This window comes from Callorhinus ursinus, unplaced genomic scaffold (assembly GCF_003265705.2).
Source record: "Callorhinus ursinus isolate GAN/ISIS: 27379988/994484 unplaced genomic scaffold, GSC_fseal_2.0 scaffold20, whole genome shotgun sequence".
NCBI lineage: Eukaryota > Metazoa > Chordata > Mammalia > Carnivora > Otariidae > Callorhinus > Callorhinus ursinus.
Genome location: NW_027397082.1, coordinates 19,759,025 through 19,785,435, shown reverse-complemented (window position 1 = coordinate 19,785,435; position 26,411 = coordinate 19,759,025). Strand labels below are relative to the sequence as shown.

Below are 26,411 nucleotides of genomic sequence, written 5' to 3'. Positions count from 1 at the left end.
CTCCCCCTGCTTGTGTTCCCTCTCTCACTGTCTCTCTCTGTCAAATAAATAAAATCTTTAAAAAAAAAAAAAAACAAGTGTTGATGAGGATGTAGAGAAACTGGAACCCTCGTTTATTGCTGGGGGGAATCTAAAATTATGAGCCTCCTTTGGAAAACAGTTTGGCAGTTTCTCAAAAGGTTAAATAAAGCATAGTTACAGTACGATCCAGCAATTTTATGCTCAGGTATATCCCCAAGAGAATTGAAGACATGCCCACACAAAAACTTGTACGTGAAAGTTCATGGCAGCATTGTATACTACACAATAGCTAAAAAGTAGAAACAACCCCACTGTTCCTCATAGATGAGTGAGCACAGTGTGGTATAGCCATATTATGGGATAGTATTCAGCCACCAAAAAAAAAAGAAGGAAAGGAAAAAGAAAAAGAATTACTGATGCCTCTACAACATGGGTAAACTTTGAAAACACTATTCTAAGGGCAAGAAGCCAGACACAATAGACCATGTACTATATGGTTCCGTTTATGTGAAATGCAGCACAGGCAAATCCAGAGACAAAACCAGACTGGTGGTTGCCAGGGGTTAGGAGTAGAAATGAGGCATGGGTGTTGGTGGGGCAGGGGAATGATGAAATGATCTAAAGTTAGATTGTGACGGTGGTTGCACAACTCTGTGAATATGCTAAAAACCACTGAATCATACACTGAAAGGTCAATTTTTATGGTCTATGAATTGTATCTCAGTAAAAAACATGAGAAAAATTATCGGTTTTAATGTTTTCACCATTAATTGTAAATAGATGAGATTCAAACTCATGTATAATCAAAAGCAGCACTCAGTATTTTCTTAATTAAATAGTGATGTGGTCTCTGTTGTCAAACTGCAAGGAGACAGAGACACCAGTCACATGAGAAAAGGCATATGCTATAAACTAAAGAGTCTGGGATGATATTCTTGCTAAACCAAAGTCCTTGGAAAAATCCATATACCATATATGATATTCTACATTAGTTAAAGCAGTTGAGGCCAGCACACAAATACAAATCTAACAATCTTTTGAAGCAGGAAATCCAAATTCTGAGTCCACCAGACCTAGGCACACAACGATACAACATTTCCCATATAGCCAGGCATCTCCCTGAGTGCCTGCTAATGCCTTACCTCCCTGTATCGGAAGTAGGTGCTATTATTACCCCAATTTTACATGAGGTCATTGAATTCACTTGGGGAGAAGTTAAGCTATGAGAGTGATTGATGGTGCTGTGATCCAACTTCAGAATTGTGGTCATTAATTACTCTCTGTTGGGTGTGGAGTAGATGACAAAACAAAGCCCAAGAGCCTAAGTCTCATATTCCAGTATACGCCTTGTGATATTCAGTTATACTCAGAGACAAGCCTGGTTGTAATTTATGCAAAGTCAAACTGCAGATGCGTCTTCTGTTCCGGAAGAACCCAACTCATTCCATCTCATGACCCAGTTCAACCACACCTGAGTGAAGCTCACCTCTCAAATGGTAGAAACATCTGACATTTCCTCTATACTTTTCCCAACCATACTCCACCCTCCTGTTAGGTTTTGAGATCCTTAAGGGCATCTTCTTTTAGAATATCTCCTGCACCTAAACAATCAGTGGTTGATAAAATTACGGAAACATCACATGTCTTGTGTTAAATTCTGCCTCCTGCCACGAACTGTTGATATGTCACAGGGATTCGGAGCCGAATTCTGTGACCTATAGTTAACTTTGTGCACTGCGGGCGGGCAAAGTGCTGATTCCTGTATACCAACTTTGGGGCAAATACCACAGGCCTTAATTGCAGGCTCCAGGGAGCTGAGATTCTATACTGGGGTTGCTGGAGGCAGAGCCCCCCCCCCACGCCACTTTTCAGGACCAGGCCTGGCCCTCCCCACCCCCCCACCCCCGCCACGCCCAGACCACAGATAGCTCACAAAGGCCAAGTGTCTGCTCTGCTGACTCACCGCGGCTCTCCGTCCAGGGTAGGACAGTCTAAGGGGGGCCAAGGGCCCTCTCCCTCCCGGCCATTTCCCACAGGAGCAGTGAGTAGCCAGGACCATGTTAAGCTTTAAAAAACTGTGTGACCAACCAGAGGAAATGAGCACCACGGAGAGGAGAGGAACGGGAAAGTGAAAGGTGGGGGAGGGTGTCAAACTGCTCATGAACAGTCCCACTCCTTTCTTAGGGAATTCCGGACAGCAGTAAGGATTCACCCTGTAGTCTTTTTGTTTGTTGGTTTTATATGTATATATTTTTAAATTGAAGTAAAATTCACATGCCATTAAATTAACCGTTTTAGGGGTGCCTGGGTGGCTCCGTCGTTAAGCGTCTGCCTTCGGCTCAGGTCTTGATCCCAGGGTCCTGGGATCAAGCCCCCATCGGGCTCCCTGCTCAGCCAGAAGCCCGCTTAACCTCTCCCTCTCCCCCTGCTTGTGTCCGCTCTCCTGCTCTCTCTCTCTGTCAAATAAATAAATATTTTTTTAAAAAGTAACCGTTTTAAAGGAAACAATTCAGTGGCATTTAGCCCATTCACCGTGTTGTGCAACCACCACCTCTAACTAGTTCCAAAACGTTTTTCAACACCGCAGAAGACTTTGTACTTGTTAACCGGTCACTCTCCATCCCCTCCCTTCCCCACACCCAACCCCTGGTAGCCACCAATCTGCTTTCTGTGGCCATTAGTGTACCTATTCAGGATACTTCATATAAAGGGATTATCCTGCAAAATGGGACCTTCTGTGTCCCGCTTCCTTCTCTTAGCATAATGCTTCCGGGGTTCATGCACACTGTAGCCTGTATGGGGACCTCATTCCTCGTTACTGCCAAATAATATTCCATTGTACATAAACAGCACAATTGGTTTCTCTGTTTGTCTGTTGATGAACATTTGAGTTGTTTCCACCTTTTGGCTATTAAGTACTGGGGTACCTGCTCTCCATTCCCTTGTGTATATACCTAGGAGTGGAGTTGCTGGGCCATAGGGCAATTCTGTGTTTCACTTTTTGTGGAACCACCAAACTGTTTTCCACAGGGGCTGCTGCGTTTGACATTTCCACGAGCCATGTGTGAGGGTCGCCCTTTATTCTTAACACGTAGGTATCCATCTCCATCTGTTCCTTTCCTCTTCCCTACTTTCCACAAAGCCAGTCCCCACAGACTTCCCTTTCCCCTAGATTGGGTGGGAGAAAAGTTGCACCTCTAGTGGAAAGGCTATCATCAGGGAACACTGAACAACAAGGAACCTCCCTTGCCTGAAGCTGTGCCCCTACTCTTGTCTTTTCCACAAAGAGGACACTGTGACCAGGAACAGGCAAGGACAAGCTCCCATCTCCCTGCGACACGCCCACTACAGCCATTTCGGTTACCCCATAAAACCACGCTTCTGCGCTCGCCAACACCCCCATCCTCGCAGAGAACATTCCATTAAACCTTCTTAAACAGTCAAAGCTGAGCGCAGAAAGGAAGCATCAGTGTGTGGAAGCTGCCAGTCCTGGCTCCAACCCGCGGGCGGGTCTTAACTCTCAGCTCCTGCTTAAGATCTCCGAAGACGCGGCCCCTCGCCTCGTCCTGCCCAGCCTCCTCTGCTAAAGAGCTTGCCTGTCTGGGCCTGGCCGGGAGCAGACATGAATGGAGAGGGAGAGCCTCCCTCTGCACCCCCTCCCACCGGGGTTACTGCCGGTCACAGAGCTATTTACATTTACAACAGCCCAACAGCGCCTGATCAAGCCGGGGCCAATCAGCAGCCCCCAAGCTTGTCTGACTCCGTCTGCTCCAATCAGGAGCTGCTATCCTTACAGCCTCTCTCTCTTTGAATCGCAGGCCTGCTGTCGCCTCTTTTAGGGAGGGGAGCCTGACTCAGAGCTCTGCGCGTGTAGACCTCAGTTTGCCGTTCTCAGGAATGGGGGGAAATACCGAAATGCCGTTCAGTTGGCAAGACATCGTGCACTAAAGAACTCGAGGAGAGTTTACATAGGAACGGAGAACGCTGTTCCTTACCCGCGCAGATCTAGCGCTTCTCTGCGGCAAAGAGACGTAAAGAGAGATTTTAACCCTCCCCACTGCCGGCCCCTACCTAACTCAGGGCTAGCCTTATGAGCGCTTAAATCCAGGGCTTGCCTTTGAGGTGGTGTGAGCCCTCGCTAACCAGGACAGGCCGGTAGGCAGAACTAGTTTTGATCTCGTCTGCAATAGTGCCAACACCTGCCGTGTACGAGGCAGGCAGCAAAGACTCAGCAAAACAGACCAAAGACTGGGTAGTCACAGGGTGAAGCAGAAGCGCGAACGCCCTCGGGAACAGTTCATGGCTGATGTAACCCGAGCATAAAGGAGGAGTGGGAGAGCAGGAAGGAAGGGTGTAAAGCAGGACTAGAAATCCAGCCCGGAAAGTTTAGGCTTGCTTCTGTAAGCGATGGGGAGCCATCAGGTATTTTCAAGCAGGGGAGGAAAATAATCTCCGTGTTTCCGAAAGTTAACTGGTGGTAACCTAAAGAGCAGATCAAAGGAGGACCAGATTTGGGGCTGGAAGATGAGTTAGCAGGTCATGGAACCTAAAAACGAGGATAGTCATAGTAGAAATGGATAGAAAGGGCACAGGCTGAGAGGCATTTTGGAGTCAAATCAACAGCACTTTATTGATTGGAAATGTGAGATGAGAGAGGGCTCAAAGATGACTTTCAGCTTCCTCTCAGTGACTGCAAGGGTTAACACCTCCAACTCACTGAAACGTGGCCGGGGGGCGGGGGCGGAGGGGGACCCAGGGGGAGAGAAAGCGAAAGAGAAAAAAGAAGCAGATTTTGGAAAAGGAATAGGAGTTCAGTTTTTGACATGTGAAGTTTGAGTTACCAGAAGAATATCCACCTGGAAATAATACCCAGCAGACAGTAGGGAATAAGAATCTTGGTCTTCAGAAAAGAAATAGAGGTGAGATCCAGAGAGTGTATAGTGAAACTAGAAAGGAAATTGATAACCTAGGAAGCGATTACAGGTAAGAAGATTCAACCACAGAATCTTGGGAAGTACCAACACTTAACAGGTAGAAAGAGGACAGAGATAGCAAAACAAAGAAATATCAGCTATGAAGGAAACCAAACTAGGCTTGTATAATAAAAATAAACATAATTCTAAGAAGAGGGAATAGGACATTGTAAAAAAAATAGATATCTGACAAAAGGACATTGGTTAAATAAATCATGAAATATGTGTTTAATGGACTGTGATAGACATTAAAATTATGTTGTAAAACTATATGAATTGCCCTCAGAAGATTTAACATTCAAGTTTAAAAATAGTATATACAAAATTATCCCATTAAAAAAATACATATGTAGTGGGGCGCCTGGGTGGCTCAGTCGTTAAGCATCCGCCTTTGGCTCAGGTCCTGAGCCCCGAGCCCCGCAACAGGTTCCCTGCTCGGCGGGAAGCCTGCTTCTCCCTCCCCCACTCCCCCTGCTTGTGTTCCCTCTTTCGCTGTGTCTGTCTCTGTCAAATGAATAAAAATCTTAAAAAATAAAAAAATACATATGTGACTTCAAAGGGGCATAAGGACACTTTTGGGGTGAGGGTCTGGATCCTGACCCCTGGGGGGGGGTGTGGTTACATAGCTGTATACAATTACCAAAATCCTCAAAGTGTAATGCCTTAAAAAGGGGCTGGGGTGGGGCCTGTTGATGGGGTTGTTCTGGGAATTAAATGGCACAGTGCCTGAAACACAAGGGCTCATCAGGAGAAAAGAGAAGGGTAACCCAGGACCACTACATGGAGGAGGAGACACTGGACACAAGGCCTGGAAGGATGAGACTACATTTGGCCCTCTGACACAAAACCCCCAATAAACAAACACACGCCCTGGAGTAGGTCCAGACAAAAAAGAAAGTGGAAAAAACTGAGTGCTTTTAAGAGTACTTTTAGACGGAAGAAAAGGAAGAAGGGGCTTGGTATAGATGAGGGGCCTTGGTGCTGACTGAATATATGCCACAGAAGAGTAGAGAGACCTATTATTGCTCTGGAGGGTGGGATAAAGGAGGGAAACTAGGTAGGCATGAGAGTGGGGCTTGTGGGGGTCAGGGAGTAGAGCCAGTTTTAAGTTAAGGTAACTTGAACTGTTATGAGATCTAGGGAGAAGGAAGCCACTCCTTACCAGATTGGTTTGACCTGTCGGAGATGCCCAGAGGAGGTTCTCGCGTGGATGACCTCTTCAGTTCCCCCTAGTTTTTGACTCTGTGAGTTTAAGTACAGGAAACCCTTTCCAAAGGCACTAAGATTTAAGTTCTGTTATTTTCAGTCTGTGGAATGGATGTCAACCTTGTCTCTTTGGACTGTCTAGCTATATCCCATCTCTTCATGCTTTTAAGCACATCTATTTAAGCGAACTTTATGACCCACACTGGTGGAGCTTAAAATGATCATATGTGGCTGATAACCACTAATTGCATTTCTAACTAGGCCTCTGATAGCAATTTAATTAAAGTTGACTTTTGAACCATGTGGGGGTTAGGGGTACCGACCCCCCATGCAGTAGAAGATCTGCTATAACTTTTGACTCCCCCCAAACTTAACTAATTATAGACTACTGTTGATCAGAAGCCTTCATGATAACAAACTGTTGATTCACACATATTTTGCATGTTATATGTATTCTATACTGTACTCTTATAATAAAGTAAGATAGGAAAAAATAAAATGTTACTTAAAAAATCATAAGAAAAAATAATTTATAGTACTGTACTGTATTTATAAAAAACAAAAACAAAAAAACACCTGCACATAAGTGCACCCGGGCAGTTCTAAGCTGTTTTTTAAGGGTCAACTGTGTTTGGTTACAGCTGTATTTGACCACCTATGTTTGTTATATGAATTCACATTAGACTTCATATGGATGTCACTCATTTTGGCATTCTGTGGTACAGTGAGGAAACCATCAGATGAGAAGTCTGTAGACCCTAGTTTCTTTTTTTTTTTTTTAAAGATTTTATTTATTTGAGAAAGAGAATGAGATAGAGAGAGAGAGAGCATGAGGGGGGGTTCAGGGGGAGAAGCAGACTCCCCGCTGAGCAGAGAGCCTGATGCAGGACTCAATCCCGGGACTCCAGGATCATGACCTGAGCCGAAGGCAGTCGCTTAACCAACTGAGCCACCCAGGCACCCTGTAGACCCTAGTTTCATGCAGTGGTTTCACCACTTAACTAAGATGCATAACTGGAAGAGGCATTTGACACAGAGGTTCTCAACATGTGATCTGCAGACCCCTGAAGGTCCCCCAAGACACTTTCAGTGGATCTGTGAGAGCAAAATGATTCTCATAATAATATTAAGCCTTTATTTGCCTTTTTTCACCATCATGTTGACATTTATACCCAAGTAATGGTGGGTAAACTCTTTGCACCTTAATGGGAATCAAGGTAGGAACTCCATACCATACTAGTGGTCATTGGATTCTCCACTGCCATGCACTTGGGGAGAGGTCAGTTTCATTTAAAAATGTTTTTTGATAAAAGAGTAAAAACTATTAATGATATTAAATCTTGACCATTGAGAACATGTCTTTTAAAAATTCTGTGTCGGGGGCGCCTGGGTGGCTCAGTCGTTGAGTGTCTACCTTCGGCTCAGGTCATGATCCCGGGGTCCTGGGATCAAGCCCCGCATCGGGCTCCCTGCTCCGCGGGAAGCCTGCTTCTCCCTCTCCCACTCCCCCTGCTTGTGTTCCCTCTCTCGCTGTGTCTCTCTCTGTCAAATAAATAAAATCTTTAAAAAAAAAAATTCTGTGTCAGGGGCATCTGGGTGGCACAGTTGGTTAAGCGTCCCACTCTCGGTTTCAGCGAAGGTCGTGATCTTAGGGTCGTGGGATTGGTTCCTGAGTGGGGCTTGGCTCAGCACGGAGTCTGCTTGGGGCTCTCTCCTTCTCCCTCTGCCTCTCCCCACCTCTCAAGTAAATAAATAGAAATCTTTAAAAATTCTGTGTCAAAAAACAAAGTACACGTAAATTAGCACTCCTGCCGCATATCAAAGAACAGTAGTTGTCTTGAGGAAAAGCATTACTGTAAAATCATTTTAGTTGTGAGCTGAAGTAACCACCACTTTCATTATAGCATCATTTTTACTTGAAAGGATGACCGACAAACTATGGATATTCAGACTTGAGTATTTAGCAGACATTTTCCTGAACATTAGTAAATTAAGATTATTATTTCCAGAACTCACAATATTTGTCTCAATGGCAAAATTTGAGCTTTCAAGAAAAAAATTAGAATTTCGGAAACCTTGCATGTGGCACGGAGTTTGACAGCTTCCCAATAATTAAAGACTCATTTGATGAAATTGGTGATATTAACAAATGTGACTTTTTGATATTGTAGAATGAAATATGTCAACATTTTGGAAGATTTGCATAACTCAGTCAACGGATATTTTCCAAATGACCAAGCATAATGTTACTAAATCATGCATGGATAAAAGGTACATTCAAAATGCAAGAGAGACCAGTAGGTCCTTATGTAACAGAAAATGGTTTCAGATTCTAGGTTACAACTAACCTTTAAGAAACTTACTTGTTGAGTTTTAGTGTAGTATCAAAGAAGAATATCCACAATTATCTTTTAGAAAGCTACCAAAATACTCCTCCCTTTTTCAATTACATATCAGTGAGGTAAGATTTTCTTCATATACTTCAACCAAACAACATATGGCAACTGATTTGAGAATCTAGCTATCCTCTATTAAGTCAGACATTACAGAGATTAGTAAAAATGTAAAACAATAACACTCTTCTCACTAAATTATTTTTTGTTTTGGAGAATATATTATTTTTCATAAAATTTATTTGTTTCTGTTAACATATAATAGCTTTATTATTGTTATTTCAAAAACAAATATTTTAAACATTTATGTTTTAATTTCTAATGAGGGAATGTTTAATAGATATAACCTTCATAAACAAAAACTTCATGTATATTAGCTTTATTGAGATATAATCCATATACCATAAAATTCACCCATTTAAAGTGTGTTGTTCAATGGTTTTTAATATGTTCAGAGTTGTGCAATCATCATCATAATCAATTTTAGAACATTTTCATTACCCTAAAGGAATCCCCTATCCACCAGCAGTCACTCCTCATATCTCCTAACGATTTCCTCACCCTAGTCCTGGGCAACTGCTCACTATTTTTCTTTCTGTCTCTATAGATTTCCCTATTCTAGACATTTCATATAAACGGAATCATACAAGATGCAGGGCTTTGTGACTGGCTTCTTCCACTTAGCCTGTTCTCAAGGTTCATCCATGTTGTAGGATGTGTCAGTGATTCATTCTTTTGATGAATTTCTGATGAATAATATCCCATTTTAAGGATATACCACATGGATACTTGGGTTGCTTCTACTTTTTTGGTTATTGTGAATAATACTGCTATGAACATTCATGTATAAGTTTTTGTGTGTACATATGTTTTCAATTCTTTAGGATATCTATCTAGGAGAATTGCTGGGTCATATGGTAACTCTATGTTTAACCCTTAGGAACTGCCATATAATTTTCCAAAGCAGCCAGCACCATTTTACATTCCCATCAGCAGTGTGTGAGGGGTCCAATTTCTCTGCATCTTTACCAACACTTGTTATTATCTGTCTTCTTGATTATTGCCATCCTAATAAGTATGAAGTTGTATCTCATCATGGAGTTGATTGGCATTTTCCTAATGACTAATGATATTGAGCACCTTTTCATGTGCTTATTGGCCATTTACATATCTTCTTTGGAGAAATATCTATTTGAATCCTTTGCCCATTTTAGAATTGGATTTTTTTTAATGGTTGAATTATAAGAGTTCTTTATATATTCTGGATACTAGTCTCTTATCAGATATATAATATGCAAATATTTCTTGCATCTTGTGCATTGTATTTTTACTTTCTAGGTAGTATCTTTTGAAGCACAGATTTTAAAATTTTGATGATTTCCATTTCACTTTTTTCTTTTATTACTTATACTTTCATGTAATATCTAAGAAATCATTGCCTGATCCAAGGTCCCAAGTATTTACACTTAACTTCTAAGAGTTTCATAGTTTTAGCTCTTACATTTAGGTCTTTGATCCATTTTTATTTAATCTTTGTATATGGTGTGAGGTATCTTGATAATTTTAAGACCATAAACACGTCCTGAGAGCAAAATGTTTGAGATTCAGTGTTTTACTTCTTTGAGCCTCAGTTTCTCATCTTTAAAATGGTGACTGTCATTTGACTTACCACCTCCTAATGCAACTATAAGTCAAAGGAAATGACAGAAATGGTTGTACATAATAAACGTAAGCACTCTTCAAATATAAGCCATCATTACTGCCATCATTTCTTACATATATATTTCTGTCAACCTGCTGAAAGATCCTTGAGCCCTTCCTCTTGTTCTCCACCTGTCACAGCACTCTCCACATACTAGACACATAGCAGATCCTTGGTAAATATTTATTGGTAAACTGACTGATATAGCATAAGCAATCTTGCCTGTGTTCTCAGGGGGGTAGAAAGAGAAGAATTTACTTTTTTGGCAGTCACTCCTCAGCCATTTCCTGCTGTCAACGAGTTAAGCTTGCAGTTAACTCACAGTCTTTTTCACTTGAACTGTTCACCCAAATCTTCCATGTGTTACGTTTCTGAATTTTGTTAACACAAGTTTTTGTTTTGTTTTGTTTTTTTAAGATTTTATTTATTTATTTATTTATTTATTTGAGAGAGAACATGAGCACAAGCCGGGAGGGGAGGCACAGGGAGAAGCAGACTCCCCACTGAGCAGGGAGCCCGATGCGGGGCTCGATCCCAGGACCCTGGGATCACAACCTGAACCAAAGGCAGACGCTTAACTAACTGAGCCACCCAGGCTCCCCTGAACAGAAATTTTTTTTTTTTTTTACAGATTATTTATTTATTTATTTGCCAGAGAGAGAGCGTGAGAGAGAGCAAGTGAGAGTATAAGCCGGGGGAGCAGCAGGCAGAAGGAGAAGCAGACACCCCGCTGAGCAGGGAGCCCGAAGCGGGACTCAATCCCAGGACCCTGGGATCATGACCTGAGCCGAAGGCAGACGCTTAACCGACTGAGCCACCCAGGCATCCCTGAACAGAAGTTTTTTGAATAGAAGTATAGGACTTTAAAATTATTTCTAGTAAGTTTCATTTATTTGCTATTCTTAAGTTTGGAATCCTAATTCTTTCTTCTGAGATATTAAATATCTGTTCTAGTTTTGTTTAACTGAAAGTAGGATAAGCACACTTTCCCTATCACAAATAAGAGGGCTGTCTAGGTCAGAGCCAAGGACAGCATGAAATGTTTTGTTTTGTTTTCCACTAGTCTAAAATGAGACATTCTTCTCTCCTGAGTACTGTGCAATGAATGGATAAGCTCACCTGATCTACCAAGTTCACTCTGTGTCCTCCAACCAGTTCCCTTATTTATGTCATAGACTAGCTTTAGAATCAGAGCCAATAGAGTAGTCAGTGAAAGAGAAAAGGAAAATATTTGAGAATTTGGTAGGTTAAGGGTAATATTCTGTACAAAAAAATAACTATCGCTAATAGTACCTGTTTTTTATCCATGGTGAAGGCAACACAGCGAGGTGAGAGTGTGACAGTCTGTTACCCAAGTGTTGAAGACTTGGCAGGTGTGGGTGCTTGCCAAAAGCAGATGGACCCTGAGGCCGTTCCTGCCTCTAGGGGAGGAGAACCTAGAGAAAGAAGAAGGTGCATTTAGAATAAAGGGTTTTGAAATTAAGACACTCGGTGAAATGTAAGGAGAATGAAATACATGAGGAGAGACGATCTAGTTTTGATGTTTGTAACTTTAATTGCCTACACTAATAATAGATTAAAAATGACCCAGGGCTCCCAACAAGATCCTGACAGAACAGATCCCAGACTCAACTAGTGTCTCCCTTTCCTCTCGTGGTGCCCTGGTTTGGGTGTGGAGGTGGTGGCCATACTGGGGGGCGGTTGGTGAGAGAGGAGATAAGACAACGTCAGGATCATAGATCTGACGGTGGGGGGTGGGGAATGTCCCAATGGGCTCTGTTCACTTGAAAAGTCTCTTATAGTCTCTTTGCATTTTGCTTTTATTTTATATATAAGTTACACATACACATAGTTTATTTTTTATTTTTACTTTTTAAAAAGATTTTATTTATTTATTTTACAGAGAGAGATAGCAAGAGCAGGAACACAAGCAGGGGGAGTGGGAGAGGGAGAAGCAGGCTTCCCGCGGAGCAGGGAGCCCGATGCGGGGCTCGATCCCAGGACCCTGGGATCATGACCCGAGCCGAAGGCAGACGCTTAACGACTGAGCCACCCAGGCACCCCCATGTACACATAGTTTAAACCATTTTATAAGGCTTATTTTGAAAATAGGAACACCTCATCCACCACTCCTTACCATGCTTCTATGGCTACTTATGGATTAAAAAATTTTTAATGCATTATTTATTGTCTCCCACCATGGAAGATGAGACTTTCTCCTTCTTCACCATCACCGCCTCTCCCACCGCCACATCCCATTCGTGCACATGGGCATATGCATGTTTCACTTTTCCTGCCCTCCCAGTACGGTTGTGTTTTACGTTTTGGTTATATCAATGTTCAGTGTTGATATTACCATGACTATGTAAATATTGTTCACTCAAGAGCCACATAATATATCCATGATTTCTCTCCTGTGCAGCTTTTTGTTTTCTCTGAGCCTAATGATTGTCTTTTTTCTTTTAGTTTTCTAGGCACTTATCATTAATTCAACCCAAATTCCCTATCAGTGGTCTCTATCTGTTCTTAATACATTTGGTTACATTGGGCATTCTATCAATCTCATCTTCTTAAAGAGATCTCTCCTGGAACCTTCTCACCTGCTCCAGCCTGGACTGGCTGCTCTCCAAGCCTGCTGACTAGGTCTTATTCGGCCAGTTCTCTTCAGCATCATTCTAGAGAGTCCCTTTTCTTCTCCCCTATTTTGGATTTCCTGCTCCTGGATCCTTTGTGTTTCTCTTTCTTGGTTTCTTCTTATTTTGGAAAAGCCCCTTCTCTGTTAGTCTCATGAAAAAGCGTGTTCTTAAGATATTCTCTGTCTTCCATTTTCCAAAATATCATGATGATGTGCCTTGGTATGGATCCACTTTCTTTTGGTATCAAGGCCTTGGTGGACTCTTTCAATCTAGAAATGCTTGTCCTTCCATTCTGAGAATTGTTTTGATTATTTCCTCCCATTTTCTCTTTCTCTCATCTCCAGAATTGATCCTCCATTTTTTTTTTAAATCTTTCTCTTTTATTTCCCACATCTTTTTCTTTTGCTTGGTTTTCTAGGCGGTTTCCTCAATTTCATCTTACAAACCTTGTATTGAGTTTTTAAGATCTGCTATCATACTTTAATTGGCAAAAGCTCTTTTGGAATTTTCCTTTTTATTGCATATTGTCTTGTTCCATGGATGCAATATTTTCTTTTTTTCCTTTGAGATTTTTTTTTCATATTAACATTCTTAGTTTATTGATCCTCTCATGAAAAATCTGCACAACCACCACAGATAAAGCCACTGCAGCATCTTTACTCCTTCTGTTGTCCAATCTCCAGCTCACTTTTTGCCAGCACCAACATTGGCTTTTGCAGTCCCCCTGACTTTCTTCATTCTGTTCTTGCGTTCCTTTCGCTGTTTTCTTGATGTTTTTTTCTTCTCATACAGGCCATGTCTTGCAAGTCTGTGTTTGGGTTCATTTTTCTTTGCATAATCCAAGAAATCATAAATCATGCCAAAGCCGATTGCCACCACCAAAATGGGTTCTGAATCCAAACACAAATATGACATCTGGTGTGGTCTTCTACATTTTGGCTAGTTTTTCCCGAATTTCTGTCTTAGGTACTCTTGCCTTTCCAGGGTGAAGAACATCAATGACCATCTGTTTCTGCTGAAGTAGTCGGTTAGTCATGAACTTCCCGGTCCGGATAGTTACTGTGTCGTTCATGATGGCGGCCAAGCTTCAAGCAGCCAGGGAGGAAAAGAGCTCCTTTGAGATTATTAATGATAGTTTGAGGGAATATTTTTCTTCTCACTACATAGTCTCTTGTCCTCCGAATATTTTGTTCCTGTTTTTTGTTTTGGCAAATCTGTTTCCACAGATAACTGATGATCCTTGGCTGTCTATTCATGTATCTAGTGAGGCACCAAAAAGCCAATCAGAGGCTCTGAGCATGTGATAGGGCACATTTGATGCAAGCAGATCTTTGTGTTCCTGACTAGACTGTTTGCATCATTCCCAATACTATATCATAAGTTTTTTCTGTAGGCTGTCAGAGTCTGCAAAGAAGCTTCTTTCAATCTCCTGCTTGAATAGTTCAGCCTGGATGCCAGCATTTTAGAAGCTGAAAGAAGAGAAGAGACTGAGGAGTGTATGCTTCAGTATATATTCTACTTAATCCCCACTTTTTTGTATAATACTGTGTAGTTTTTGTCTCCTGCTTGGATCCGGACTAATACAATAACTCTGCCCTTAAAAGAATTGGTGTTCTCCAGTCAAGAGATGCTTGAATACAACCCTACCAATGAATAAACCTCCAGTGTTTTGCCTGGAGTCGGGGGAGGAATCTCCTCACAACAGAACAATTACCTGTCCTAAACCATACCTTCACACCATTCCCCGCCCCCATCCTCACTTCCAAAAGTAGCTGGTACACCAAATCTTGAACCCTTTTGGGTTCTTCAGTGTAAATCATTTGCCTCTTGGGTTTCCCCACTGCCTGCTTAAGCTTCAGCTTTCTAGGTTCTACTAAAACAGTTAATCCCTCACCCATCTGTTTTTCAGCTTCCTAAGACCTTTTTCCCTGTTCTTTTTGATTTTCTGGGATTATGCCTTAAAAAAAAAAAAAGTCCCCAACTGTTATTTTACTTAGGGTTTGGAGAGGGAGGAAAGGCATGTGTTCACAACTTCTTCCTTGTCTTGAAACTCTGCTGTAGTTTCTCAGAACCTATTTATCCCACATATATTTATTGAGTGCCTCATATATATTAGGTACTGTTTAAACACTTGGGATACATCAATGAACAAAACAGAATATCTTTGCACTTGTGGAGTTTACATTCTAGTGTGTGTGTGGAGGCAGAGATAATAAAAATTAAACCTAAATATATACATTACATAATAGGTATTATATAGGTAAGGTAAAAAGTGGAGCAAGAAGTGGAGAATTAAAAGTAATGGGCGGGGGAGAGGCGGCAGAATTTAGAGTGATCAAGGTAGGTGGCACTGAGAAAGTATATTTGAGCAAAGACTTGAGGGAATTACATTCATAAATATGTATATTCCTAATAGGATGTGTTTCTACATATTTTCCACAAGTTTTATCCTCTCTTTATTCTTAGGCTGAAGATAGACCGATGTCTTCTCTTTATTTTGCACCCTCACTGCACCTGGCATATAATGTTACAAAGGACCTGACATCGCCGCTGGCTGCCTAAGTGCCTGGAGAGAGATTTGAATCTAGGGGCTGACTTGCCATATTCTTTTAGGTAAGACACTATCTGAATCTCTGTGGCTTCATTTTTATGTGGAATAATAATAAACTGCTGGACCTCATTCTCTTCCTGGAAGCTAGTATCTATGAGCTTCTAAGATTAGTAAAGGAAAAGTACAATGAAAATTGAGGTATTATAATGACATTTTTAATGATGAATGAGTGACAGAGCCCACGCTTTTTTGACAGGGAGAAAATATTCAGCTTATCTTGGACATTAGATTAGATTTAAGTTGGGGAATATTGAGGTAAGCTGGTTTGACTTTACCATTCCCATTCACCCACCCTCAAGCCCCAACCCACATTCTTAAAGGCTGGTTTCATGATCAGATGGCCAAGTAATGTTCTTCTGTTCAGGGTCACAATATAAGGAACTAACTTTAAGTGAGTATTTACATGCCTGGCACTATGCTGCTGCTGCTGATACTCATAACAGCCTGATGAGACATAAGTTACTAGCCCTATTTTCTTTCTTTTCTTGTTGTTGTTGTTGTTGTTGTTGTTGTTTTTTGTTTTGTTTTTTAAGTAGGCTCTATAACCAACATGGAGTCCAATGTAGGGCTTGAACTCATGACCCTGAGATCAAGAGCTGAGCTGAGATCATGAGTCGGACACTTAACTGACTAAACCACCTAGGCGCCCCAAGTCCTATTTTCAAATAAGGAACATGAACCTCAGGAGGTTAAATAACTTGTCTAAAGTCACACTGCTAATACGTGGTACAACCAGAATTCAACCCATGTCAGTCTGATTCCCAAGCTCGAGCCCTTTCTGCACACCACACTGCCTCTTAGGACAGACTCCCAGAATTGCATTTCAGAACGTGTTATGATTCATCAAATACAGATATTAAATTGAAGAGTTTTTGAAATGTGAGCAAACTAAGCTTACGAAAATAAAGTAAAATCCTATTTTATTTAGTAGGTGTTTTAGTATGGGTTCTCCAGAGAAAGAATCAATGGAATATCCATCTTTATCTTCTTTCTCTCTCTCTCTGTCAATATATAGATAGATTTACTATAAGGAATTGGCTTACATGGTTATGGAGACTGAATAACCAAGATCTACAAAAGTCAAGACCTGCAGTCAGGAAGCTAGAGACCTAGGAGAGCTGATGGTAGAGTTCCAGTCTGAGTCAGAGTCCAAAGAAGGGAGAAGACCCATGCCCCAGCTTGAAGACAGTCAGAAAGAGAAAGAATTCTTTCTTATTCAGCCTTTTATTCTATTCAGGCTTTCAGCAGATTGGATGGAGGCCCACCCACACTGGAGAGGGCATTCTTTTTTACTCAGTCTACTGAGTCAAATGTTAATCTCATTCAAAAAAATCCTCACAGAGACACCCAGAATAATGTTGAACCATATACCTGGGTGCCCTGTGGCCCAACCAAGTTGACACAAAATTAGCTATCACAGTAGGTAATAAATTTAGAAAATTCATTTCTCTAAGAGAAGCTATGGGAAAAGAAACATGAATGGTCTTTTAATACATGGTGTAAATACTTTATTTGTTGCATTGATGTATCTGTTGAGTATTGTGTGTTCTTTATACAAGTTTTTAAATGGTTTGGAAAAATTCATTGGCAAAAGCATAAATATCGGGGCACCTGGGTGGCTCAGTCGTTAAGCATCTGCCTTCGGCTCAGGTCATGATCCCAGGGTCCTGGGATGGAGCCCCGCATCGGGCTCCCTGCTTCACGGGAAGCCTGCTTCTCCCTCTCCCACTCCCCCTGCTTGTGTTCCCTCTCTCACTGTGTCTCTCTCTGTCAAATAAATAAATAAAACCTTTAAAAAAAAAAGCATAAATATCTACTAAGAGCACATGGGGTGAGGTTAGTGGGGCTGAGAATAATCCTGATCTCTTTTCCTGTCATTTTGAAAAGACATGGCTCCTGCTCTAAAGGACTTTATTGTTTCCTGGAGAGACAGACTTGTAAACAACAATTAGAATATAATTGTCACAATGAAAGTCGGTACAAATTACAGTATGCAGTAAGGCAGAATGAGCACACAAATCTACCTTTGTTTGGGGCAGGGGAGGGAAGAGGGACAGAGAAAACTTCACGGAGGAGATAGTTTGGCCACATTTTTACCAAGGCCTACCTCTGCCTAAAAAATCTCATCTTGTACATGGCCAGCTCAAAGGCCAGCTTCCTACAAAACATCCCAAACATTACATTGTCTTGTAGTATAGATAATCGTATATGTACATTACCTCCTCTGCTAAATGATAAACTCATTAGTGGAAGGTATCGACCTCTTAGGCATCTAGGTATCTCCCATACAGCCTAGAATATTGCTGACACACACAGTATTCAGTAAATGCCTGCTGAGTGAAGGATTGAAACAAAGGAGTAGGGGCTACACCATTTGGCTCCCATTCTCTCAGACACTTGACCCTTTAAACATTTTAAGTAATTGCTAAATCAGACTGCTTTTTGCTATTGTCAAAGTAACAGGAAGACTTCAAAACAACCAAACAAACAAATTCTTTTTAAGGTCATCTGCCCTGTTCCATGGTACAAAAAACATGTTATGTAACATTATAAAATCTGGCCAACCAAGAGGGCTTTTTCTAGTTTTCTGTTTCTTGCTTCCTTAATAAACTCTACATTCTCCTTTCAAAAGATCTTGCCAACACTAATTCATTAACACTGTACCCATCAGCAGAATGAAAAATATTTGCATATCTCTTTGGTATAGCAAGGGAAAAGAGGTCAGAAGCAATTCAGGACTTAGAAGCTATTGGCTTTTATACTCTCTGTATTAAGAGTCTTCCTCTTTCTTTTCCAAACTGTTCTTCCACTCCATATGGAAATAGGGAATTTGATTGAGCCCCAGGATTTTGTGAGAAATATACACTGGCTATAATCTAACAGACCTGTACAAAATAGTTTTTTTTTCCCATAGCTTTTTATACATGTCTACTTAATGATACTATCTATATAGATGAAACCAGAAAGCTATGAAAACATAGGATAAAATATTTGTGGATAGGTGAAAAATTATACTGGCTTATAACTCCTCTATGTTAAAAACCAACCTGCAGAGTAATGTACAGAATTGTTGAATCACTATATTGTACACCTGAAACTAATACAACACTGTACATTAATTAACCATAATGAAAATTAAAAACAACAACAATAACAAAAACAAAAACTAACCTGCAACCTGGGGTTTTAGGTTGACAGAGAGACACCAAAGAGCAAACATCAAAGATGTCCCTTAGATTCTCTTTGCCACCTGAGCCATGCTTATCACTTGGACATATCTGTGGAAACCAGGCTTGGAATAAAAATCTACTAACAGGTCGACCCTTACAAAGAATTGCAATGGGAAATCTTTCATTTAGGAAGATAAGAGGCAAGTACTTGCATATCATAGTGAGAATCTTTAGATTTCCTTCATGAGGAAAATGCCTTTTGCATATTGTCTTAGGACCAAGACAGGAGATTCTAGGGGGGAAAAGGGATTCTTTTCATGAAGACATTTTCAATAATAATCACAATACTTTTTATTTTCTTGAAACATTTTACAGAAAAGGCTATTCTTGAAATGATTTAGTTACCACAAGAATCAGGAGGAAACACACAGAAATCCACTGGTTTCACTCTGGTGGTGGAGGACCACTATACACCATCTGTGAACGTTTCCAAACTTCAAGATGATACAACACTTCTGTCAGTTACTAGGCTTGTAGGAAGAAAGTGAACCTCTTCATAATTATTCAATAAGGGACCTTATAAGGATGTAGTGTGGGGTAAAGAGGATGATGAGTCTCTCCATTGGGGTACGGGCTCCAAGATTCAGTGGTGATAGAGTGGTGCCGGCCAAGGGTAGAGTGACTGCTTGGCAGGAATGAGTGGGGGCTGCCTCTGCTTTCTGTCCGTTCCCCTTCCTTTCCATTTTGTGAGCATACTCTTGTCTGTCGGTGTTCAGTATATTCATCGCACTCCACCCGCTGTCTGGAAGAAATAGACACCGGCCCCTCATATCCCTGTTCTTAGTATAACACTGAAGGGTTTACTTTCAATTATCTCTGGGTTTAGAAATCTATACTTCTTTCTCCCCAGCCTGGTAATTAAATGAGTGATTCAATAAAAGAAAAAGGAATTGGTCAGGCCTTTTTTTTTTTTTTTTTTGATGCCAGTAAAAGGTATACCTTCTTATCTTTTGTATTCACCCTGCAAAGCCAATAAATTTTTAAATTCCTGTATTTGTAATCCTGTGAGGCTACAACTGACTTAAGCCCAGATTAAGATAAAGTGTCAAATTCAACCTCAGACAGACTGAGGTATGCCAGAATTTTGACACTAACATAGAAAAGTGGAATGCTTCTCTGGTTCAGCTAAGCATCCCTGCTCCCAAACTTCCAACAAAATTAAAATTCTAGAATCTTAGAATTGGACGGGACCTTTGTCCTTGTGATTACCCCTCCTTCTTGGAACCCATGAGTCTTGCCTCCAAAAATGTCCTTTCATGTGACATGGGACTCTGGTGAACCAGAGTTTTTTGTCTGTTACCTCTTTGTAATCAGAGAAAACACAACTGGCCAAGATTGTTGTCAGTATGTGGGTGTGGCTGGAAAAAAATAACCTCTGTGACCAAGAGTTCTTTCTTCACTGTATTCTGCTTTCATACTGTTGCTCATGAATAAAACATATTCACATGACATTTTGTACTTTTCTTTCCTTATTCAGTCGATGCAGATAGCCACTTCCTCCTGGGCAGTAGGAGAGAGGTATTGGCTCTGTGTAGCTAGAGATTAAGCAAAAGATGCATGAAAAGCTATAGAATTTGCTTAAGAGCACATGATGGGATCCACTTAGAAATGAGATGAAAAGTCAAAAGTCTTAGACTCTGGTTGATAAGTTGGTCTGCTTTCTTCCCTACAAAAAAAAGCTTATATAGTTTCCAGGACACACACACACACACACACACACACACACACACACACACACACAAATCCCTTCCTCTTTCTTTTAAATTAAAAAATGTCATTCCTCACTGATGCCTGTTCTAATGGCAGGCACTGGGTGCCCCGCACGGAGAGTATGGTTCCTGCTTTCACACAGCTCGGGGTCGAATCGGATGCACAGACAGGAACAATGACTGACCACTTTAAATGTGTCATAGTGTTAGGAGAGAAAAAAGAAAGGACAGAAGAAAAGAAGGAAGGAAAGGAGAGAGAGAACCAGAGCAATTTCGAACATAAACTTTCTACAAAAATATAAACTTGGGCCAGTTTGAAAATAGGAGCCTGCACTAAGGTGGACACAATAGCTTTGTTTTTGTCGAATCAGGCAAATCATTTGGAAGGTCGCATACAGCAAGAGCAGTGACGTTCAATCTGAATAAAGTTGAGACAGAGACATGCTCCTCCGAAAATATCAGAGGGAGCTGTGGCTCGTCTAACCGGGCCTTGCCACCTCCAGTCACTGACCTCCCTGTTCTCTAGAGTGACTGCTTGACATATACTGGTTTTTCCCATGGCTGAATGATTCCTCTGCCAACTTGGCTTATGAAATGTTTGTAAGCAGTTTAGAATATTGTGATGAAGGGCACAAGACAGGTTCTGAGGGATTTTAAATCACACTTTCCTATTTTCTTTTCTTTCTTTCCTTCTTTTCTTTTCTTTTTTTTTTTTTAATGAATAGGTAGAAACAAAGGTTACCAGGAGGATTTTCAACAGGTTTGCCACTAACATTTGCAGAACTACCTCTGAGACAACAAACAAGGGTCCACATACTGTATTTCAATAGTTAAAATGTGTAAATCAAGCTAGCAAACTTAAATAAAATAGGATAAAGAGATACTCTTTCCTTTTACCTTGACACATGCCTTCATGCTCTAGAAGGCTAGATTTGGGTGTGATGGTATGGGAAGGGCTGGCCCCCAGCCCCCAGCCTCTGGCACCCTTCTCTCCCTACCCCTACCCATCCCTGTCCCACACTGGGAGGGCCCTTATGCTCCTTCAGGTGAACCCTGTCACTCACATGATTCGGTTTCAGTCACACAACCTTTAACCAGCCAGCCGTGAGGTCTGGCAATGTGTGCACAGGTGTACAGTCCACCCTTAGAGGTAAGACACAGGCAAGAGGCCCAGGCAGGCTCTGGAAGTGGGCTTGGGGCTATTTGGGCAAGAAATGCTAGGGTTCTAGGTCATACCGTGATATATATTTCTTTAAGTGGAAAAACTGAGAAAGAGATAGATATTTCTAGGTCATATGGCAAATGATTTGCTGAACTAGGATCAAACATTTATGGGGCCAAGTGTATCACCATCTCATCTCTATGATTTCACTTGGCTAGCTCCTGCCTTTGTTTAGAAAGTGTAGGTAGAGCTAATGCCTATACACTGTGTCTCAAGGGTTATTGCGAGGTCCCAAAGGTCTGCTGGAAAAGAGTATTCCCCATTGATCTGTTATATCTCCATTCTCCTTTTCTATGTACTCTGAAATTCACATGTTTTGTCACACAGTTTGGGAAGTTAAAAAAAAAAGACCGGGATATAGCCTTCAGGAAGTCTTTATTTAAATGACCTTTATTGCCTGAAAGACAGTAGGCTTTAAAGGGAGAGTCCTTCACACATCCTCTATTTGTGGTTTTGTTTTTTCTTTCCTAAAGATTTTATTTATTTGACAGAGAGAGACACAGCGAGAGAGGGAACACAAGCAGGGGGAGTGGGAGAGGGAGAAGCAGGCTTCCCGCGGAGCAGGGAGCCCGACGCGGGGCTCGATCCCAGGACCCCGGGACCACGACCTGAGCGGAAGGCAGTCGCTCAATGACTGAGCCACCCAGGTGCGCCTATTTGTGGTTTATATAAACAAGTGCAGCTCAACAAATACTACTGAATATATCTCTTGGGCCAGGTACCGATATGGATTTGGCAATAAATGAGACAGATATTGTCCCTGCCCTCATGGAACATCACAGTGCAAATATGATGAATGTCATAGAAACAAGCCGCAGAGAGCTTGGAGTCGGCACAATGTGAAGAGCTGACCTGGATAAACTTTCTGACAACTTGAAGAAAATAGGAACTAGTTAAATGAAACGTTAGTGGGGGAAGGGGCAGCGGAGTGCTCTATGCTGACGGAAGGAAATGTGTTAGTGCTCAGAAAGTAGAGTAGAGAGCAAGGAGGAAGGGTGGCCAGAGATAAGATAAATTTATAAGCAGGGAAGGAAGGACCAGGCATAGAGGGCCATGGTAAGATGTATAGACTTCATCCCATTGAAGGCTTTTATTGTATTTTATTTTGTCTTGTTTAAAGTTTATTTTTTTTCTAAGATTTTATTTATTTATTTGAGAGACAGAGTGCACAGGTGGGAGGAGGAGCAGGGACAGAGGGAGAAGCAGACCCCCCGCTGAGCGGGGAGCCTGACATGGGGCTCCACCCCAGGACCTTGAGATCATGACCAGATGCTTAACCAACTGAGCCACCCAGGTGCCCCCCATTGAAGGTTTTTAAACAGGGAAATGACATGCAGATTTGCAAGTTTGAAAGACCACTATGGATATAGGGTAGGGAATGGACTTCAGGCCTAAGGATAGACACAGGGAACCTGTCTGGAAGCTATTTGAGTAGTCTAAGCAAGAGGTATTCGTGGTGGTGGCACGGAGAGAAGGGGACAAACTGAAGAGAAATTTAGTTAGTAGTTAGTAGTTAGAATTGGTAGGATAGATAGAATTGATGGGTGATACAAGGTATGAAGGAGGAAGAGTCAAAGATGATTCTTTGTCTTTTCCATAGTAGTGTTTATAATGATTTAATTTATGACAAATTGGTTATTTATGCAATTATTTATTTAATGTCTGCCTTCCTCACTGGATTATAAGCAACCCAAGGACAGGGACCAATCATATTGAACACCTTATTCCCTTGTGTCCATGCTTTGCATAATATGTGGCACATAACTGTGTTTAAAAGCTATTTATTGGTTAAACTGTATTTTTAGTTATAAGCAGATGGGTTTCTGGTGGTATCATTCACTGAGTGAGGGACATGGAGGGGGAAGGAGAAGTTCAGAGAATGAGTTTTGGCCCTGCAGAGTTTCAGCTACCTGTGAAATATCCAAGGGGAAATGTCCTGTGAGCAATTGGAAATAGGAGTCTAAACCACAGGAGAGAGAGATGGGCTGGACAGATATGGGAGTCATGAGTGTAGGGAAAGCAGTCAAAGCCAGGGAGTATATGAGATAGCCTAATTAGCAAGTTTGGAATAAAAAAAGAGACCATAGGAGAGCACTCTGAAGAAGTAACATTTAAGGACTGTGCAGAGGAGGAGCAACCAACAAAGGAGATTGAGGGGTGGCCGGAGGTAGGAGGAAACCCAGGAGAAAACGGAGTCTGAAATTTAAGGGAAGAATATTTAAGAAAGAAGGAGTCAAAGGTGTCTAATGCCTTTGAGAACTCAAACACAGGAGGTACTCGATAACCAGCTTCCATATAGGAGGTGGGCAAAAGCCAGAGTGATTTAAGGTGGAAATGGGTGAGAAAATGAATTTAGCCAATGCAACCTCTAATTCATTTATCTGGTTAGTTGTCATCTTTGAAAACAATTATGCTCCAGCGAGGATGAAACGAAGGACCCGAATTTTTGAAAAAAGAGAGCATGGAACCAGAGTGGACTCAAGTCCTTGATGAGGCAAACACATGGAGGTTCAGGGGAACAAGGAGGTCTCCAGGGTGAGTGCCTGTAAGTAGGAGGAGAATAGGACAGATAACAAATTATTTCATCATTTTGCCTTGGGTCAGCCCTAATCCTCACCTTCAAAGAATGTCAAAGGATTTACTGACAGGGCTTAGCCGATGGAACTCCACCTCTCACAGACAGATTTCGCTAAGGCCCTCACTCAAACAGCAAGAAGATAAAGTTCTGTTGAGAAACTTTAGGACATGTCTCCAAGCTTTTCAACATCTTCCCTGCAAAGAAGCTATCCAGTGGAGAGCAAAAAACATTGAAGAGACAGCAACAACAAAACCGCTCTTAGCTTAGAAACTGCGGTTAATGTTTAGCTAACTTGTGGTTCAGGGATTTGATTGTCGTGTATCATCATTCTTGCCCTTATCTAGTTATAGGGATGTTAACAGAACTAATAAAAACATTTGTGTGAAATGCTTAAAACAAAATTAGTGATAAAAATACAGGGTAATACTTCATTTTCTAAAGATTTATAAATTAAACATTAACCTAAAGTGCCATTTTTTTTAAAGATTTTATTTATGTGAGAGAGAGAGAGAATGAGAGATAGAGAGCACGAGAGGGAAGCGGGTCAGATGAAGAAGCAGACTCCCTGCTGAGCAGGGAGCCCGATATGGGACTCGATCCCGGGACTCCAGGATGATCATGACCTGAGCCGAAGGCAGTCGCTTAACCAACTGAGCCACCCAGGTGCCCTAAAGTGCCATTTATTACTGGAGGGTTACACATTCAGTCCAATTGCTAACTAGAAAAATGGAAAGATAAACTACAGATTCTGTCTCTGATTTGGAAACTTCTAGGATTATAAGGTCAGGGAAAGTTGGCATGAAAAATGCCTTTCCAATCCTTAAGTACAGAAAACCAGACCCTCATCACAGCCCTACCTTGGTGGACACCCCAGTGACCTTGGATCCTCGCAGCACCTCAGTTAGGAGGCTGTACACTCACCTACTCGGCCTGGCTAGCCAGGTCTCAGTTTTCTGCTTCCTAAAGGCCTTATCTTCCTAGCTTAAGGGGTCGGGAAGAGTCTTCTCTTCCCTGGGTTCTCAATGTCCAATCATTTTCACCTTGTAGTCTCTCCTAGAACTTCTTGTTCAGGAGAGGTTGAAGTTGATTTGAATAGAAATTGAGTGCAAAGGGGCCCCTGGGTGGCTCAGTCAGTTAAGCAGTCAACTCTTGATTTCAACTCTGGTCATGATCTCAGGGTCATGGGATCTGCTGGTGTTGGGCTCTGTGCTCAGTGTGGAGTCTGCTTGACATTCTCTCTCTCTCCCTCTCCCTCTGTACCCCCTTACCCCAGGCCCCCGTCCCTCCTCTCTCTCACACATGCACTCACACACACACTCTCTCTCTCACTTTCTCTAAAATAAATACATCTTTAAAAAAAAAAAAAACGAGAAATCTGAGTGCAGAAAGTTCAGGAAGTCAAATTTCTACAAAAGCAGCATCTCCATGGCACATGTAAGAGTCTTATTAATAGGCATGCTAATTCAGAAATTAGGCAAAATTGGGAATAAAGAAGGTATAGGAAAACTGTCCTTTCAATGTACTTTGGTAATGGCAAACCTGTTTTTGTGTGTATTTCTCCCCAGGGCCTACTCTTGATAATGAGGATTAAGGGGCTTAGAAGCAAACTCCAAAATACCCAAGATGGGAACTCCAAAAAGACAAGTCTTCATTTCCTTTCATCTTTACCCATCTCTTTTTCTCCAGTTAAGTGTTCTTGGATACCATAAGCTCCTTTCTAGTACTGTTTCCATCTCTCATTACAATTTAGAAAAGGGCCCTTAAGTCTGTCCCTAAAATTCATTCATTCAACAAAGACTTAAGTTTCTTTTGTTTTTCACCATTGTGCCAAGGGCTGCAGCTACAACTTGAATTAGAATTGATCCTCAACTTCAGTTTCAGCCAAACAAACACTTGGTGCTTAAAACTGAGATACAGTCAAGAATAAAGAAATTTGAAGATTTCTAGTGACCTAAAGCATCTTCTGGCATATAAAGGTGATAACACCTAGATCTACTTTTGCAGCTAAGTACATCTTCTGATTTTGTATTATTGAAACCATGACTCCAAGTCTAAATACACCTATGTATTCATATAACCTTCCATGTTTACACTGTTAAATTTTAAACCAGTCCGTAAGTAGAGGACTTT

General features: G+C 41.4%; 1 protein-coding gene across 1 annotated transcript in view; it reads right to left on the bottom strand.

Annotated features, from left to right (window-relative positions):
- Positions 1 to 26,411, bottom strand: part of PKD2L1 (polycystin 2 like 1, transient receptor potential cation channel) — a 106,767-nt gene that overhangs the window by 61,901 nt on the left and 18,455 nt on the right. Inside the window, exon 2 of the mRNA XM_025880852.2 lies at positions 11,589 to 11,731. The gene's annotated coding sequence lies outside the window, so the exon portion shown is untranslated. The remainder of the gene's footprint in view (positions 1 to 11,588; positions 11,732 to 26,411) is intronic.